The sequence below is a fragment of the Petaurus breviceps genome, unplaced genomic scaffold (genome assembly GCF_028583685.1).
Source record: "Petaurus breviceps papuanus isolate PSGF00001 unplaced genomic scaffold, PetGlider_PUasm1.0 80, whole genome shotgun sequence".
NCBI classification, from domain to species: Eukaryota; Metazoa; Chordata; class Mammalia; order Diprotodontia; family Petauridae; genus Petaurus; species Petaurus breviceps.
The window spans coordinates 23,584,959-23,600,357 of NW_027186540.1; the positions used below are offsets into that span (position 1 = coordinate 23,584,959).

General features: G+C 34.5%; 1 protein-coding gene across 3 annotated transcripts in view; it reads right to left on the reverse strand.

The window, feature by feature from the left end:
• The window catches only part of LOC138176059 (SRSF protein kinase 2), a 99,977-nt gene that overhangs the window by 14,095 nt on the left and 70,483 nt on the right, over nucleotides 1-15,399 (reverse strand). The window lies entirely within an intron of this gene.

The following is a 15,399-nucleotide window of genomic DNA, read 5'->3' on the forward strand; positions in this document are numbered from 1 at the left end:
CCAGGTTCCAGAGTTCCCAGATCAAGGAGAAAATATTACAAGCAGCCAAGAAGAAACAATTTGAATATTGTGGAAATACAATTATGATAACACACAGGATCTGGCAGCTTCGACATTGAGGGATTGAAGGGTTTAGAATATGATATTCTGGAGGTCAAAGGAGTTGGGATTAAAATCAAGAATCAACTAGCTAGAAAAACTGAGTATCATGTTTGATCATTCAATGAAATAGAGGACTTTCAAGCATTCTTGATGAAAAAACCAGACTTGAATAGAAAATTTGACATTCAGATAGAAGAAGCAAGAGAAGCATGAGAAGGTAAACAGGGAAAAAAAATCATAAGGAATTTATCAAAGTTGAACTATTTACATTCCTACATGAAAAAATGATCATTGTAACTTATGAAACTTTTCTCAGTATGAGAATAGTTGAAGGGAATATAAATGTGTGTATATGTATATGTATACATGCATACATGTCTATATAGGAGGGTACATAGGTATATGAATACATATGTGAGTGTATATATGTGTACAGGTATACATACAGGGCACAGGACCAATTAAATAGGAAGAGTTGATACTTACAAGGTGAAATTGAGAGGTGAGAGGAATATAATGAAAGGAGATGGGGAGAGACAGAATGGGGTAAACTATCTCATACAGAAAAGGCAAGGGAAAACTGTTACAATGGAGGGGAAGAACAGGAAGGCAAAAGGGAATGGGTCAACCTTACTCTCACTGAATTTGGCTTAAGGAGGGAATGACATACATACCAAATAGGGTATCTCACCCTACAGGAGAGTAGGGGGGAAAGGAATCAGAGGGGGGATGATGGAAGGGAGGGCAGGTTGGGGGGGAGGGAAGTTAGAAGCACACACTTTTGAAAAGGGACAGGGTCAAAGTAGAGAATAGAACAAGTGGGGGGCAAGATTATTATATTATTATTAATTTTCTTTTACATGCAACTGGGAAATAAGGTAGACAGGCACTGGGGTACAGAGATCCATCTTGCCCTACCGGAAAGCCGGAGAGGATATAGGAGAGATATGATTGGGGAAGGGGGTATACAGTATGATCCCTGTTTTAGGGGAAAGACAGGAAGAAAATTTGTAATTCAAAATCTTGTGTAAATGAATGATGTAAACTAAAAATAAACATAAAATTTAATTTAAAAAAAAGAGCACACAAGCTTTAAAAAAAATAAGAAAAGAAGACTGATAAAAGATAGTCAGAAAAGGCAGATCCCAGAGAAAGGAGTGTCATAAAAATCTTGAGAGAATATCTAAAAGACAGTGATCGGTAGTGTTAAAGGCTTGAGAGAGGTTAAAAAAAAAGATGAGGACTGAGTAAAGGCCATCAGATTTCTCAGTTAATAAAGCACTGGTCACACTGAAGAAGGCAGTTTCAGTCTAATGATGCAGTTAGAAGACAGGCAATGGAGGGTTTTGAACTTAGTGAATAGAAAGTAATATAGCTGACTTTCTCAAAGGGTTTAGCTGGGGAGAAACATAGGACAGTAGTTAGTAGGAATGGTCAAGTGAGGATATTTAAGGATAGAGAAAACAATTATACGTACTAGGCAGGAGGGAAAAGAGCCAGTAGATAAGAAGAAATTGAAGATTTTAGAGGGAGATTGAGAATAATAAAGCAAGGGAGCAGCTAGGTGGTATAGTGAATAGAGCACCGGCCCTGGAATCAGGAGAACCTGAGTTCAAATCAGACCTCAGGCACTTAACACTTACTAGCTGTGTGACCTTGGGCAAGTCACTTAACCCCAATTGTCCTGCCCTTCCCCCTCCAAAAATACAAATTAAACAAAAAAGAATAATAAAGGAAGAAATCTGTTGAAGATGAGAGGTTATTGGATTATGAATGCCTGTTGAAGTATTTGCCTTGCTAAGAAGGGCCATTTCTTCATGAGAGATAGGGGAAGGAGTAGCTAGTGAAGGAAGATTTCTGAGTGATGTGAAAAGAAGAGAAGAGAGAACTCTCAGTGAATGGCCTCAAATATTTGCAGTGAAGTATGAAGGAACATCCTCAGGTAAGAGATTGGGGTAAGAGATTGAGGGAAGTTTGAAGAGGAACATAAATGTTTAGAAGAGTTCATGATAAGTGGAATAGAGAATTGATTATGGAGGTGTAAAGGGAAACGTTGGGAACAAGAATCACTCCATTTTACAATTTATAAGATAAACGATGTTTCTTTGAACGTGGTCTGAAGTGCACTGCAGGTTTGCGGAAAGTAGATTTCATGGTCATGCAAAGTGGGGACAGTGGAGTCATGGAAAAGATCAACAGGATCCATTAACCTAAATTCTACATGGGAAATCAGACTAAAATGGGTGCAAAGTTCCCTAACATAAAATTCAACATGCTAAAGAAATTATTTTGGTAAGGAAGAGAGAAAAAGAAAGAAAAAGAGATATTATGTGGTTGCAACAGGAAGCTACAAATTCAGATTTTTAAAAAGGCTTGCAAAAATATGGAAGCAGAGAAAACACAAATATAAAAGAGTTGTATGGTCCTACATAAGTAGTATCAGGAGTACTAAAGGTCAAATTAACTGAGGCTGACAATGAATGCTAAAGGGCAATGAAAAGGGCTTTTTGAAGATGAACAGGGAGGAATATCAATGAAATGACAGGAATACTATTCATAGAGTGGTTGGGTTAACTGATGACAATAAGGTATAACTAACCAACTGTAATTTTGCTTCTGATTTTTTTTTTAAAAATAAAGTTTTGGTATTTTGTTTCTACATTACAAATATTAACAGATTATCCCTATTTCATGATAATTCTCTTGTAAGAAAGGAAAACAATTAAGCAAAAGTAAAAATAGATCAATCTTATCTGAAAGTGCATTTAACATTCTACATTAGTTGCACCCTCCCTCTGATTCTCTTCTTTAATTATTTGTTAAAATAACAGACATCTATTTTCATTCCCATCCCATACCTGCTGGAGGAAAAAGAAAGGAAAAACAAATTCATTGTAACAGATATACATAGTGTCAAGGAAAATAAATTCTCTCATTGGCTGTATACAAATTATCTGTCTTATTCTGCCTCTTAAATATTTCATCTGTGTCAAGAGGTAAGTAGTAGATTTCATCATCGATTCTCTGGAATCATGGATAGTCATTGTATATACATCATAGTTCTTACAGCTTTCAATATTGTCTTTACATTCTTGTAAAATTCTTCTGGTTCTCCTCATCCATTTTCATCAGTTTATAAATGTTTTCAAAATTGTTTTTATATTATTGGCGTTTATCATATAAATTCTTCTGATTCTTCTTCACTTTTCATCAGTTCATGTCTTTGTCTATCTCTTTGAAATCCTCTATTACTTATATAGAATACAACAGCATTCTATCATGTTCATATACCATAACTTTTTTACCCACTTATAAATTAATGAGCATCTTTTTCATTTCTAATATTTTCCATCACAAAAAAAGAACTGCTATAAATGTGTATATAAAGACCTTTTCCTATTTCTTTGATCAATTTTGGGTACAGTTCCATCAGTGGTATGACTGGGTCAAAGGGTACAAATTATACGCTACTTTCTATGTATAATTCCAAACTGTTTTTCAAGATGGTTGTACCCATTACCATTATCAAAGGCTCATCAGTAAAGCTTCAAAGTATCTGTTTTTTCACAGCCTTTCTAACATTTATAATTTTCTTTTTGCAATCTTGACCAATCTGATGGGTATGAGATGGAACCTCCAAATTTCTTTAATTTGTGTTTCTCTAATTAGTAGTGACTGCAGCATTTTTTTCATATGGCTATAAAGAGTCTCAGTTTCTTACCTTTGAGAACTGTCTTTGTATCCTTCAACCATTTATCAATCGAGAAATAGCTCTTATTCTTCTGAATTTGAATCAATTTCTTATGCAACTTAGAAATGAGACCTTTTTGTCAGAGAAGCTTGTTGCAAAGATGTTTTTCTAATTAATTATTTCCATTATAATCTTAGCTTTCCTTGATTTGTTAAAGCAAAAACTCCACAACTTTATGTAATTAAAATTATGCATTTTGTCCTTTGTGATCCCTCTTCATCCCTTGTTTGTTCCTGAATTTGTATGCTATCCATAGACCTTGGGAGGAAATTTTTTCCATGTTTCTCTCTAACTTGTTTATGGTGCAACTTTTTATGTAATATGATCTATTATATTCAATATTAATTTGGAACTCATCTGGGTATAAGGTGCAAAGTGCTGGACTAAATAACATTTCTTCCACAGGAGCATCTAAATTTTTCCAGTCATCTTCATCAAATAAGGAGTCCTTATCCCAGGGACCTGAATATTAGGTACTAGATACATTCATTTGCTTTTATAGGTTGTGAACCTAATCTGTTCCACTGGCCAATCTATTTTGTAACCAGTACCAAATTATCTTGAATTACTGCTCTGTTGTATAATTTGTAGTCTAACATTGCTAAACTTGCTTTGTTCTCACATTTATTCATTATTTCCTTTGAGAGCCTGGATCTTTTTATGCCTCTAGATAGATTTCATTACATTTAATTGTTTAGGTCTTTATTTCAGTAAGTAGCAGTTTGTAAACACATTTATATAGCTATGTATATCTTGGTAGACAGATTTACTAGTATTTTGTAAATTTCATAGTAACTTTAAATAGAATTTCTCTTTTTATTCTGTTTTATTGGCCTTATATAGAAATACTAATGATTTATGTGAGATTATTTCATATTCTACAAGTTTGTTGAAGTTATTTTTTTCAATTAATTTTTAGCTGATGCTTTAGGATTCTTTATACTACCATATCATCTACAAATAGATAATTTTATTTTTTCTTTACCTATGGTTATTCCCTCAATTTCTTTTTCTCATCTTATTGTTATAATTTCAATATTAGGTCAAATAGATAAGGTAACAATGGGTATCCTTATCTCATCTCTGATTCTATTTGAAAAGATTCCATTTTATCCTCATTATATAGGATGGTAGTTCTTTCTTTTAGATATTTAACATTTTAAATGAATGTCCATTACTTTTCTTTAATGGGTTTTTAAAAAACAGAAATGGGTATTATAAATATTTAGATATTTATTATTTTAAAATAAGTTCCATTTATTTCCATATCCAAAAATATTCCACATTTTTAACAGAAATGGGTTTAACAGAAATCAAAAGCTTATTTTGTACCTTATATTACTTACTTATATGACTTATTCTGTAATTAATATGGTTTATTACATTTATAGTGTTCCTATTATTAAGCCAACCTTATATATCCTGATATAAACTCAACCTTGTCATAATGTATGATCTTTGTGAAAGGTGGTTTTGGTCTCTTTGCTAGTATTTTACTTAAACTTTTTTCTTCAATGTTCTATATTCAAGGGAAATCAATCTTTAGTCAGCAAAGGATATAACAAAAATGGATAAAGAGTTGAAACTCATGATAAAGTGAGGAGAAAGGGGAGCACCCAACTACCTTTAATGTGTTCAAATCAACAGACCAATATAAACTTCATCAAGTGCATGTCATGTCAGGCTAACCCTGTTTCCTTTATTTCCAACATACTTGACTAATAGATAAGGGAAATGACAAAAAAAAAAAAAGGATGTCTAGATTTTAGCAAATCATCTAATCATCTCTCATCCTAGAGAGAAATGTAGGCTGAGTAAGGGTACAAATAAGTAGATATGGATTAGACTGAATAATTCCCAAAGATTAGTCATTAAAGGTAAGGTATAGTGGATTGAGCACTGGACTTGGGAATCAGGAAGACATGGGTTTGAATCTTGCCTCAGATACTAGCTGTTTGATCCTGGACGAGTTTACTTGATCCTTTTCAGTCTAAATCTCTTTACCTTTAAAAATGAGGGGATTGGCTTGAGGACCTAACAGATCTCTTTCAGATCTCTTTCAGATCTAAATCTATGGTCCTATTTGGAGGAAGGTGGAATGCTTCAACACTGTCTTTGGCTGTGCTGTTCAACATTCCTATTACTAATTTTAGAAACATAAATCTAACAAAAAAAACCATGAATATTTCCATGCACACAGAATACAAAAAGAACATATGAAACTTTCAATGTTCATATTTCATACTACTTGTATATTTAAGCATATAATAAGTTTCACATGTTATATTCAAAACTATCCTGCTCATCTGTGCTTCCTTCTAAACTTCTTTCTGTTCTCCTCTGTGAATTTTTAAAAGATATTTCAATGACCTGATTCTTTTTCCTAATTATTGCTAACATATCCACCTCTCTGTGTCGGTACCCTTCTCCCACCCTTGAAGTTAAAAGTACTGCTTTTCCAGGATGTTCTATGACATCACAAAGCAGAGTGGTGGGAACTTCAGGGGACCTTGAGCATCTGGAGTCCGAATATATCTGACCCAGACTGTCCCACTCTGAACAAAGGTATAAAGCAATAGTTGCTGTCACTCCTTAGGACTCAAAGGTCACCTCTCTGGTGATCACAGTGGAGATTTCACACTACTTTGGGACTTTTTCCAGGGAGCACTCAACTCATCTCTGAATACAAAACCTTGCAGTTTAATCCATTTTTCTGACCTATCTCTGTTTCCAATGGGAGGCCACTCAGCCTATAACCTGCACTGGCTGACACTACCTTCAATGGTAACTCCTTTTCTTATTTTTCATGAGCTTCTGGCTAACTCTACAAAGTTCCAGAATGGAAGAAATCACTTATTATAGTAAATTTCTTCACCAGATTTCTTGATCCCTATTGATCTGGTGGGAGTTAAGAGTTGAGCAGACTGATCTGCCTCCTTTCAGGAAACCATCCTGGCCAGAGGCTACAACTGAGAAATTACTGAGAGGTTAAGTGACTGTGCTCATGGTCACAGAGTATTAGTTTATACTTATGACAGACCAAAAGCATTAGGTCTAAAAAGTATTTAGTCTAAAAAGGCTAACTATCCACTAAGCCACCCTGGCTCTCATTAGTGGGGGAAAGGGAACAAGAATTTATTAAGTACCTACTATATGCCAGACACTATTGTTAAACACTACAAATGTTATCACATTTAATTCTCATAATAATCCTGTAAGACAGATGCTATTATTATCATCATCTTCTAGTTGAGGAAACTGAAGCAATACAGAGGTTAAGTGACTTGCCCAGGTGGGGTCACACGACTAGTGTATATCTAAAAATGGATTTAAACTCTGGTCTTCCTAATTCCAGATCTAGCTCCCTCTAAGTAGATGACCTCCTTAGGAGGACAGAGTAGAAGAGGCATGTCTGAGCTCTTATCTGCACCAATGGAAAGAGTTCTCATCTTGAGGTAATCACAGAACCATCATACCATGTAATGGCTGTTCTTATGCTATCCCAAAGGTGAGAGACACGGAGGCTAAAAAGGTATTTCTTTTCAGCTATCCCAATGTCCAACCATCAAAGTGTCGGTCTGACTCAGTGCTTCAGTCAAAATTTCATTTAGAGTCCCTTGAGTAGAACTGTACATGGCAAATATCTAAGCCGCTAAATAAGAACATATACTCATTCTATACTTTTCATGAAAAATACTGTGTACTCTGTTATGGACACAAATCTGCCAGAGACAATTATACTCAGCATTTCTGCTTAAGAAGCAAAAAAATATGGAAATCCATGATGCCTTTAAAAAATCTCTCTCTGACCCACACCATTTCAAAGTTACAATTAATAGTTTTCTCACAAGGATAAAATTCCATAGTAAGATATAAATAACAGGGTTAACATGTTGCTTCAACAAATAGATCAATAATCATTTAACTTTTAGCATACCCTGAGGAACCACTTTCCTAAAATTATTCAATTTTTCATTTGACTACTCTTTCCAAAGAATATTACTTTTGTATAATCAAAGGGGAACTCAAGAGACATTTTTTAGGATGTGAATTCATCAATAATCTCAGAGTCTGATCATAATCCTAATAATCACTTTAGGTAGGAATCCATCCTGGCTGATCAAGGCCCTCCCTTCAGAACAAACAGGTTAGGCTTTTGGTAAGAATGATATAAAAGTATTTCAGTGCACTGTCTGAAAGTTCATAGTTAAAGAAAGACAGATAAGGATTTCTTATTCTAGTGGGTTAGACCAGAACTTCAGACCACAGTAATGCCCAAATGTTATTCTGAAGCATGTAACCTAAGGAGGAAACAAAGTATGAGGCCTCATCATAGTATGCTTCCACAGACTGAATTCTGTATTTATATGTATTCCTGTTTTTCAAATATTGCTGTAATTAGGAAAATATACATTCATTTAAAATCAAAGAGGAAAGGGGAAAAAGGGAGAGGAAGAAAGAGAAAGAGAGACACACACAGAGTCCAGAACATGGGACATGATTGTCCCAATGTAACTTGGTTGGATTAAAGAATATATTCAATTCAAAAGGCCACATCTTAGGAAGGATGGTGACAAGCTGTATCATCTCCAAAAAATGACTATCATGTCCAAAAAGGGGCAACTATGAAAAAGGAATTAGCCATACATAAGGATAACTGAGGGTTAAATTGTAATACAATGTAGTCTTAAGGAGGTTAAATTATAACATAGTATAGTTTCAAGAAGTAGTCTGCCTGCCAAAAATAGGTGTAAGTCCCAGAATAAAACCTAAACACATTGTTCTGCCAATGTTAAGCCAACATTATAGATGCACCTAGGTCATGATAAATTTACTAACAAAGAAATAACGGAATGACAGTTCTGAGAAGTAGTTATATTGAAATAAGATCTGAAAAAATAGTCGTATTGAAGTAAGCTCTGAGAAACAGGTGCATTATGTAGGAATAATTTTTCAATACCTAAAGGAGTAACTACTCTGTTTACCTGCATTAAAAAAAAAAAGTGTGTGGTACATTTCTTGTGTCGTCTGTTCAGGCTACCTACACACATGCATATACTCTGGGGGCTAATTTCCTCTTTTCAATAAGCCATCATTTCAAGGATTGTCCCCACATAGGTATTTTTGATCTAACAACTGAATGTAGTTGGCAGACTTCTCAGGCTATTAGAAGAGCAGTCAGGGGCAGTGAGGTGGCACAGTGGAGAAAGCACAGCCCCCGACTCAGAAGGACCCAAGTTCAAATTTGGACCCAGACAATTCACTAGCTTGGTGACTTTGGGCAAGTCACTTAACCATAACTGCTACCCCTCTAAAAAAAATTTAAGTGAATTCCTGTGGATATTTGTGACCACTTTCTCGGTAAGAGACCCTGAATTTCTAAAGTCTTACTGCTAGGACATCATTCATTGACTAGAGTCTTGGGAGGTACAAACCTGGGAAGAAACTAGAGTCTAAGTAGTGTAAATTGGAAAATGGGCTGTGCAGCCTTGAAAGAGATTCTGCCTGGGTCTCCACTGGCTTAAATATTGAAGAAATATGGGAACCTTGGTATGTTGTTGGGAGGTCTCTCTCAAGAAGTTAAATATCTCTCTGAAATGTCCAGAATGTTTATACTTATGAGAGGCCAAATTTACAGTGGTAGGGGCAAATTGTTAATTTAAAAGAAGGCACGCTGGTTTATCTAAAGGGATTTTTAGTAACCCCGAATCCAAAGTAAATGAATTATTGGTGTCTTTGAGATGAATATTATGCTTCCCACAAATCAGAAATTATTTGGATAGTCAGAAAAAATACTGAAGACAATTAAAACACTCTCAATCTTCCATCCTCATAGGACCTCTAATTGAAAATAATTCATTTACTACCTAATTCATAATCTGTTGGAAAGAGACCTGCTGTATAAATTATGGGCTATCACATTCTAGACATCAGAAGGGAGGTTTTTGGAACTCTCAGGAGCAAATGTACCTGATTTAGTTACTATGTATCTTCTGATCCAGAAAGGGGGTGGGAGGGGTGAGTGGTAGTTTCATCTCATGCTGGAAAAACACCCTGATTTATATCTTCAGGTTCATAAGAAGGATAGGGAAAAATGACAGTTTGATTCCAAGCTGATAAAGCATGAAGTGTATTGAAGGAAACCAATTCTCTGTTGTGGGCCTACTCTAATAATAATACTGTCAGGTTTTCTTTTTTTTAAAGGAACCGAATCAATTATAATCAGTAATTACAAGGATAAGTCATGGTCATATATAAAACTCTTTGTCCAAAGCTCAGAATGAAGGAATACAACCAGTAATAGAAGATTTAGCAAAACAAGGAGATATCAAAAAGGGGCAATTCCCCTGTATTAACCCAATCTTAAAGGAAAATTAGATAAAGTTCAGCCTGTGTATTGCTTTGAATGATAATTAAGAGCTGCAAATAAGTATTTTATTCCTATGATTCCAACTGTTCCTGCTACTATTATAATTCTGTATCTCTGATCATGAGGTTCTTTTTATCTTTGTTTTGCTTCTTTTCAATTAGCTGAAGAACCTAAATTCTTGTTTGCCTCTATTCATAGAAAATCTCAGTAGGTATGGCAAAGAAATCCCCAAGTCTTTCATGATTCAACTATCTTTTTCAGAAAATTTTCAGAAACTTTAAAGTTCTGTTTTCTTAACAAGCAAGAAAAGAGTGGGAACCTTTTCTGCTGAGCTGGCCAGGTTAGGAATGTAAAGAGAAAAAGAGGCAAAAGAAAATATTCCTTCCCCCTTTGCAGAAATTTAGAGCAAAGCAAACTAAATAGAGCCTGGACTTGTGAACTAAAAGGAAATCTATTTAGTAATTGTGGTGAGAGTCTGATAAATCCTGGTAGGTTTTGGTGGTTGTATATCTATCTACAAGATTATGTCTAGCAGTTCCTCATAGAAATATGATGAAGACAGCTCCTCCTGCTTATAAGTACCTACTTCTGACTCTACTAATTGGTGAAATAGGGCACCCTCTTTCAGAGGGCTGGATAAGAAGATTTCACAGCTAAGTGACTTGGGAGAATAGGGAAAAGATAAATTTCCTCGAGAGAGAAAAGTAAATGGCCAGCAGATTCAAAGTAAGAATAGACTGCCAAGAAAAGAATTGCTTACTGCTCTATTGAGAGCATTGGCTGATTTTGGAAAAATTGATGGTATTCCAACTAATGAACTATACAAAATTTACCGAGATTAAGGCACTTAATGTCAGATGAAATAGAGAAGTAAGGGCTGCCCCTACAGATGCTCCTGAAACATTGTATCCAAGTTTGCCCACCTTCAAGGAAAAAAGGAAATTGGCCAAACCCTAGCTCAGATTAAAGAAATACACAGACAAAATTATCCTTAGGCAAGGAGACAGGTAGGTTTGTGAGTAAATATTGATCTTATATTGGGGAAGACTAAAGGATGGTGTGGCTCTCAGCTACACTACATTAACTTCTATGTTGCTATGATGGATTCGGTTTCCTGGTGTTGGGATTTGGTTTTCTGGTATCTAAATAAATGCTTTGCTTCTATCCTCTATAAGGAGAGTTACGTTATGTTTTGCGATCGAGCACCATGCGGGAATATTTGTAGTCATGGTCAGTATATTTATTGTATTACATGTTAGCATATCTCCTCAAAGAGGGATAAAGTTGTGATTAAATTACCTAGGTAAGTTATAAGCAAAATCATCTAAAAGGAATTAGAATAGATTGTGACTCTGCAAGCTCTTGAAAAACTAAATTGGAAACTTTTTTTCTGACATTATAAGAAACCATCTATAAACTTTGTATTTTATAGTTAACTGGCACTCTATAATAAAACTTGTAACAGGTTAAAAAAGATGTCAAGAATTTAGTTTGAAAAAAGTGTCATATCTCTTTTATATAAGACAAGAACAGGAAGATTAACTCCAGTTAATTCTTAATAGATTAGTAAATTTCACTTCAGGAGAAGCAACAAGATTAGGCTCTTCTGACTTGAAAACTAAGAGAAACGTGTTTTGCTTTCAAATGTTTTCCAAAGATTACACATAACGAACGCATGATAGCAGTAATAGCATTAGTAGACTTAGAAGATCTGCTGTTGGGTCAATGAAGAATACAGTGGAAAAGGTCAAGTAGAGATGATGCACCTAAATGATATATTTTATATTTTGTACTAGGGACAATGAGAAAATCCATTTGATTGCCCATATACATGCCTAAATACTCAGACTTTGGATATATTTTAGTAATGGTCTTTAGTAATTTCCTATAATGTCTCAAGTAGCATTGAGGCTTTCATATACACAATTGTTTTAATTAATGCTTTAAAAGGGGCAGCTAGGTGGCGCAGTGAATAGAGCACTGGCCCTGGAGTCAGGAGGACCTGAGTTCAAATATGACCTCAGACACTTAATACAAAAAAAACTTAGCTGTGTGACTTTGGGCAACCCCAATTAACCCCAATTAATTAATTAATTTCTTAACCCCAATTTCCCTCCAAAAAAGCAAAAAAAATGCTTTAAAAATTTTTTTAAATGAAAAGATAAAGAGGACATAAATGCTATCCATCCCATTCACAAAATAACTTAAACTACTATACCTGGAGGTATATACATTATATGTATATACAGTAGGAAAAGATAAGGGAAATACTTGTGGTCCTCAAGTAGAACACAAACAGAATTCCCTTGTCATACCACATAATAGATCAGAGAGAGTACAGTGAGGTTTTTAAAGCATTTTTCAAAAACTTTTAAAAATAAGTATGCAGGGTAGTCTAATTACTTGGTTAAAAAGTCAGTTTTCAAATTAGTTCAAATAGTTTCAAAAATTGTATGTTATTTTTGTAAGCTTTTCTTAAATGGGAGACTGATGTTCTCCCCCTTTTTATTTTATGTCTCTCTGTCAACAGAGAGACAAGAAGGACTTATTCTTACAAAGTCAGTTCTTCACAGATCCTTTTAATGACTCTTCCTTAAGCTTTTAGATAGTATTATTCCTACCATATACATGGTTCAGGTAAAGACAGAAAGGACAAATGGTATGTGAAAACTTAAACTCTCCATATTTTCAAATGAGTCACATGTAGCTTAATTTGATGTTCGTCCTATAACTCTGAAGTTTATAAGTTTAACTCTATAAGACTTGCACTGGTTCTCACTCACTACTGAAAGACCAATGTGAGTAGATTTTTTTGAGGTCCTACTAAACCATACCAAGTCTTCTTATTGTAGTAGACTTAAGGAGCATTAAAGTGATCTCAAATCTAGAAAATGGATCTTCTAGAAAACATACCTCTACCAATATGTCCTAAAAAACAAGCCTAACTCCAGTTAAAGACACTGAGATGTTAATTTAGGGATATATGTCTCTGAGTTTAAGAGAACCAATTTGGACAATTAGTGGATAACAGTCAAGGACAAATCCCTTTGACAAAGAATTTCCAGAGCAAAATGTTTCTCAGAAGTAAATGACTCAGGGCGGCTAGGTGGCACATAGAGCACCGGCCCTGGAGTCAGGAGGACCTGAGTTCAAATCCAACCTCAGACGCTTAACACAAAAAACTAGCCATGTGACTTTGGGCAAGTTACTTAACCCCAACTGCCCTCTAAAAAGCAAAAAAAAAAAAAAAAGACTCTATCAAATAGACAACTAAAGCTAAGACAAAGAATTTAGATGGATATTAACTAAATGCTAAGTGTTGCAATATGTGTTTGTCCAAATCCTTAATCTTATCCAGTATCTGAATTGCATTGGGAAGTCAGGAAAAGGAACATTTTCAAGGCATATTCCTTAAAAGCAAATAGTATTCCAAATTTTCTGATTCATCCTCTTATAATATTATTAGTTTTGTTAGGTATACTGCTACTACTGAAATGATTGTTATACAAGCACTAATGGACTGTACAATTCCAAGATAACATAGCTCAAGAGTAGAATTCTCTTAAACATGTGATACTTGAAAACGGTATCAAAACAGAGAGTTTGCATGGATAAGTGAAGGTTAAATTGTAATATAGCACAGTCTTAAGTAGGTTAAATTTAACAGAAGATGGTTTTAGTTCCTTAGTTCCTGCCAAGAACAAGTACATATCCCGGAACCAAACCTAAACAGATAATTCTGCCAATATTAAGCCAATGTTATAGATGCACCTAGTTCACGAATAAGCTTACCAACAAAGAAATAAAAGGACGATTGTTCTGAGAAACAGTTGTATTATATACAAGTTATTTTTAGATACCTATAGAAATCACTACAATGTAACCAATATAGAAAAAGAGTGCTGTCCTGCATTTCTCTTCTTTCTTTTGTAGTTTCCATTACATGCATTCATACATTATGGATGTTGCTATTTTCTTCTTTTCAATAAACTATCTTATTTTTAAGGATTGTCTCCACATAAGTTCATTTCAACAAAACACATGCCATACAAGGATCAAAGTGAAAGAACCTGGGATGTTTAGTTTGGATAAGAGAAAATTCAGGAAGATTGTGGTAGCTGGTCATCAAGCATTTGAAAGGCAACATTGTGGAAGAGGAATTTAGACTGTTTATACCTGGATCCAGAAGGCAAACCAGGAGCAATATTTAGAAATTGCCAAGACGTAGATTTAGGCTTGATGTAAAAAAAAGCTTCCAAAACAACTGGAGCTCTCCAAGAGGAATAAGATGTAATAAAGGGCTACTTCAAAGAATAGAGTATTGCCCCTAACTAAAATTTTCAACTGAAATTTGAATGACTACTTGATGGAAGTGCCTCAGAAAGGATTTTTGATCAGGCATGGGTTAGATTAGATGGATTCTAAGAATCTTTTCCAAAGTTGAGATTTTTAAAATTTACAAATTTTCAAAGTGTTTTCCTTTAAAACTTCCTAGTTACATTTTTTTCTTTAGGTTCTTCATGTACAAAAGACCTCTTTTACTTTTCCCACAATAGTAATACACTTGTAATAGGAAGGACAGCTAAAGGACAGAAGGATATGCATGAATTTCAAAAGTTTCTTTCAAAAGTTTCGACCCATAATTACTCTTATATGTCAGTTAAGTAGATAAAACTAGTCTTTTTTATGTCTGTTCTTTCTTTTCTTGGAGCTATAGAACAAATGAAATGCTTGGGAAAAAATAAGACAATGTATTGAGATGGTTATCATAAAATGTAAATTCTCATTTCAAAGAGAGACATCCCCAAAACGTAACTTTAAAATGCCTATCATTCCAAAATCTTCAGTTTTTTGTCATAAGAAGTAATCTTCCTTTGTTTTTGGATTTACAGACAAGCCTTTCTAATGTTAAGGACACAGTTAAATTTGTTCTCTATTATTTAATGACCAGCACTGTCCAATATATTTGCCACTCACTATATGTCTAAAATGGTGTCCTGTTTCAATGAAGGTGGAACTAGCTGGGGTTGACATTACAACATCATTTCTCAGTTCTCTTCTGGTGAATCATTAAGATAAACGGATTTGTCATTAGAACAGAGACAGGATTTTTAAAGCATTCATTATTGTACATTTAGTCTATTAATTATTCTGAATAAAATCCCAAACTCATTTT